Source organism: Littorina saxatilis, linkage group LG13 (assembly GCF_037325665.1).
Source record: "Littorina saxatilis isolate snail1 linkage group LG13, US_GU_Lsax_2.0, whole genome shotgun sequence".
Classification (NCBI taxonomy): domain Eukaryota; kingdom Metazoa; phylum Mollusca; class Gastropoda; order Littorinimorpha; family Littorinidae; genus Littorina; species Littorina saxatilis.
In genome coordinates this window covers 30,702,224-30,707,223 of record NC_090257.1, presented here as the reverse complement: position 1 = coordinate 30,707,223, position 5,000 = coordinate 30,702,224, and the positions used below count along the sequence as shown (strand labels likewise).

Sequence of the window (5,000 nt, the reverse complement as noted above, 5' to 3'; positions counted from 1 at the left end):
TGTCTGTCTGTCTGTCTGTCTGTCTCGCTCTTTGAAAGAGAAAGAGAGAGATAGAGATAGAGAGATAGAGAGAGAGAGATATGAGAGAGAGAGAGAGAGAGAGAGAGAGAGAGAGAGAGAGAGAGAGAGAGAGAGAGAGAGAGAGAGAGAGACTCAGACTCAGACTCAGACTCAGACTCAGAACTTTATTACAAAAGGATAAAGGTTTTAGGCAAAGCCTATTCTTCCAACCTGTCCTTTATACAACACGTAAAGACGGACGCACGTACAAAATATAGATTGAATCATATAAAATACAGAAATACATTGTATGGAATGCAACACAATGTGCATTTTAAGGAGTTACATAAGGAGAACTCAAAAATTACAGAATTACATTGACATAGTTATATCTTTCATTTGGGAATGAAGTTGCTCAGATCAGCCGTTAACACTAGTACAAAATGTTTAGCAAAATAACAATCGAACAAGACATTTCATTCACGAATGATGTGTGAACGTGACTGTCTCTTAAACATTTTCACTGAAGTTGCATTTCTTATCTGTTGGGGGAAGGAGTTCCAGAGAAATGCTCCTGAGAAGGCTAAGCTCGATTTGTAGAGGTCTATGCGAGGTATAGGAGGGATGATTTTTTTGGAGAGAGAGAGAGAGAGAGAGAGAGAGAGAGAGAGAGAGAGAGAGAGAGAGAGAGAGACTGGTTCACAGTGTTTTTGTGTGTTTGTGTGTGTGTGTGTGTGTGTGTGTGTGTGTGTGTGTGTGTGTGTGTGTGTGTGTGCGCGCGCGTGTGTGTTTATGTGCGTGCGTACGTGTGTGCATGCGTGCGTGCGTGTGGATGTACTTATAATTACCTGCATGGTATGCATTTGATTTTATGAATAACCACATAATGTATGTTCTTCATGCCTCATCTTCATCATCATCATCATCATCATCATCATCATCATCATCATCATCATCATCATCTTTATCATCACATGCTCAAGTTTTCCGACCTCCTTTTGTTGTCAACGTTTTTACTTTTTACTTTTTACTTTTTAAATCTTATCATTGTGTGTCTGTACTGTGCGTCCCAAGGACAGATTGTAAGAAAAGGCGTAGCCTTAAATCCTCTCTCTCTCTCTCTCTCTCTCTCTCTCTCTCTCTCTCTCTCTCTCTCTTCTCTCTCTCTCTCTCTCTCTCTCTCTCTCTCTCTCTCTCTCTCAATATCTCGCTTTGTCCGTGTGTGTGTGTGTGTGTGTGTGTGTGTGTGTGTGTGTGTGTCGGTGTGTGTGTGCGCGCGCGTGTGTGTTTATGTGCGTACGTACGTGTGTGCATGCGTGCGTTTGTGTGTATGTGTGTGTGTGTGTGTGTGTTTGTCTGTGTTTATGTGCGTGCGTGTGTGCGTGCGTGCATGCATGTGTGTGTGTGTGTGTGTGTGTGTGTGTGTGTGTGCGTTCGTGAGTTGGGGCGTTCGGGCGAGCGCTCGTAGTTGGCCAGATAGCCTAACCTACATACGGACGGACTCGCCTACAAGCTATCCTTTCATTCCTGTCACAGCATCAGTGCCCAGCAACATAAACAGCTGAGCATCCAGCTGCCAAGTCGCTGAAACTTGCATCCCAGTGACACCAGGGCCGAGACACACGAGAAAGTTACCAACCGTGTGGGTTGACATTTAGAATTGTAATTTGAACGAATCAGTCCCCGCAAGTTGTTCTCACCCGCTTTCGCTTGGTGCACCTAACTCGATCCAGGCAGCAACTTTGTGTAGGTTTCAGTGAGATGGTTGGTCTGGCCCAAAACTGATTCACAGTGTTTTCGTGAGCCAAACCACTGCCTGGAATCCGCTCCACAAAAAAAGACACCAGTAACGTATGTGCTTTAATGTCCTGCATAATTTATTTGAAAGAAAGGGCGAAAAAAACAAAGAAGATCGTGAAACAAAACACAATTATCAGACAGAATTTTTTTGTATCAGTTACTCAGTCACACTGTTTTATCTGATCAATTGTTATACTTGTGAGAAAGGCGAGACGTTTAATTTCAATTCTTTATAATAGACACACTGCCCTCGGGTGTAAACTCGAATGACTTTCACTTTTTATGCCTACTAGTACTAACCGCCTCGGGCGAACTGCCTTCTGAACGCGGAAGGTCTCGCCGCGCGCGCCTTTAGAACTACGAGAACTAGAGACGAGAGAAAAGCAGACGATAGTTTCCCAAGGCAAGGTATACAAGGGGACAGGTAAAGGCGACACTGGGGTCGTTCAGGTGTGCAACAGTTAAGCCACACGCTCGTAGGAGAGAGAAAGAGGTAGAGAGAGGGAGTGACAAACAGTGAAAGAAAGACTCCTTGACGGCTTTAGTAGTGGGAACCATTCAACTTCTGCCCAGTGCATTGCACGATTCTGTTCTCAGTGCTTGAAGAGCTCGGTGTAAGCAGACGACAGCTCCGCGTGTGAAACGTTGATATTGCCGTATCTCTGGACTGAAGGAAGAAAAGTGGTAAGTTCGCTGTGAACAGAGACATTATAACCCTCGAGTACCCCGTGAATCGATAGATAACAGACACTGTCAAGAAGAATTCTACTCTGAAAAGTATGTAGTGTGCGTATTACCTGTTGCTTGCTGAAGGAGGAATGATTATTTCATTGGCTACGTTTGTGATTCGCAATCGTCTTCTGCGACCGTAAAATGTGGACCGACTATTTTACCAGCTATTACTTTTACTGAAAGTAATATTTCATAACCTCGCACTGTGCTGTTTACAAAGCTAACCATTGTTTGGTGGCCTAATGTGCGGTGCAGTAGTGGTAATAAAAACCTGTATTGAAAGGATTGGCACAGACCCGGCTGTAAACAAGGATATACAATACCTACACTGTGGTTTCATTGAGGACGAAGTCTGCACGACACTCCGGGTATATCTACCCGGACTTGCACAGCTGCGAGGCGGGTAGCTTCTCATAACGTTGTGGATATTTTTACAGTGACACTACCTACATACCACGCCCAATCTCTGACTTCGCTCGCAGACTTCGATTTTGCATCCAGCGCAGTGGTAAGTAATCTTCTCTTACCAACGTCAGCAGTAGATGTTATGCCTCCTTCTGTCGCAGCTGTATATATTTCCTTCGTGTCAGGAATTGTTTTAGGTTTTTGGAGTCAAATTGTGCAATTGGCGTCATTTTAACTCACATGTTTTTGTATGGCTGCCAATGCTGTTTATTTATTTATTCTGTGTGTGTGTGTGTGTGTGTGTGTGTGTGTGTGTGTGTGTGTGTGTGTGTGTGTGTGTGCCTGTGTGTGTGAGTGTTTGTGTGCCTGTGTGTGTGGGTGCGTGCGTGTGTGTGTGTGTGTGTGTGTGTTTCTGTGTGTGTGTGTGTGTGTGTGTGTGTGTGTGTGTGTATGTGTGCAATAAGTCATGTATACGTCTGTCTCTGCAGAATATTTTCTTGGTTTTTAGAAATCGTTATTGTCTCTGTTTTAGGCTTTTAGGTCGAATCGTACGAATGAGCATTATAACCCATATCTTTGCAGTAGCTCACTAGCTGTCAAAGCCATTTCTGCACGTGCAGAATATTTCTGACGTATGAGAGAAACGATTATCACTCTAAACAATGTGCGAATGAACGAAGATAGTGTACCTTTTCTTTCACAGAATATGAGTGTGTTTACAGTGATGGAAGCAATTTTTTTTAGGTCGACATTGTCACGCTGGAATTAATCATATCGAGCTAAGAATATTAAGTGTGATTTTTCCCCCCGCGAAAAAGTCCCTTTTATTTCCAGGGATTACGAGTTTGATGCGTTGACTGTTGTCATTTTGAATTCATCGCAACATGTAGCTTTCTTTGTCTATTTCTTTATTTGTGGAATAACCCTTAGTGGGCTGAAACGGCCTTTCTCTTAATATAATTTGTTTGAATGGTTACAAGCACGCACGCACGCAAACACACAGACACACACATACCCTCACACACACACACACACAAACTCACACACACACACATACACACACACACACATACACGCACGCACACAGATAGGCAGACCGAGACAGAAAGGTTCTGAGGCTAATCTTCCGTAAAACAAAATACATGACAATGATTTTGAACAGCTGCTCCAGTGCAAACGCCGTGTTAACTTTGCACACTCGACTTAGGCCAAAAAAAAGAAGTCTGTTTACGGTAACATAGGCCAAAAAAATAGGGTCGGTAGGTCGGTATTTTTTTTTCTTTCACAAAAACCATATTTTTAAGTTATTTTGCCCCAAAAACAAAGACTTTTTTAAAAAAAATTTAAAACTTGTTTTAAATTTAAATTTTTCTTTCTTTCCCAAATGCCCCAAAAAAGTCTAGGGTCGCGCGAAAAAATAGGGTCGGTCGGGATACCGTAAACAGACAACTTTTTTTTTGCCTTACCGTCATAACGAAATTGTCATAATTCCACTGACAGCAAGATAGCTAGATTGTCGTCAATCAGTGTTTCAAACTTGCTTGCTATAAATGAGCGTATAGCACAGATGTGTGTATGCTAATTTGCCTTGTTACTGTCAACTCCACTTTTCTCTGACGTTAAGAATGTGTATTGTACGAATAAAGAAACTTGGCTTGAAAAAAAGAAAATTGAGACCCACCGCGAACTTTCTTAGAGTGTTCGGAAGAAGGAGAGGACGGTGTGAGGAAGGTTGGGGCGGTAGAAGAAGCCGGGGAATGACGATATATATTCTCTTGTGACTGTAGCTTTAGCAGTATAGTAATTTATACAAATAAACATTTTAACATAGTAAATTAAGCTTAAGCTTACTTCTCTTTGTTTATCAGATCTCTAAACAGCGCTCCGTCTCATTTGTTTAAGATTTTCAAAGTAATTTAGTTTGTTGCATGCTGTCATTGCATCACCGACACATAATCACACCTATCCCATCAATTACTGACTCACAACATGTAGTCTATAAGGCTAATTTTACAAAACGGCATTTTCCACCGCAATTCATGTTATGAAATTCTCTTTACCGC

The 5,000-nt window shown here is 42.2% G+C and overlaps 1 protein-coding gene across 3 annotated transcripts in view; it reads left to right on the top strand.

Moving 5' to 3' along the window:
* Positions 1 to 2,203: 2,203 nt before the first annotated feature.
* LOC138945974 (protocadherin-9-like) overlaps positions 2,204 to 5,000 on the top strand; it is a 97,132-nt gene continuing 94,335 nt past the window's right edge. For 2 of the 3 annotated variants that reach the window (XM_070317509.1, XM_070317508.1), the window contains exon 1: positions 2,204 to 3,040. The gene's annotated coding sequence lies outside the window, so the exon portion shown is untranslated. The remainder of the gene's footprint in view (positions 3,041 to 5,000) is intronic. The other variant, XM_070317507.1, reaches the window with a different exon arrangement.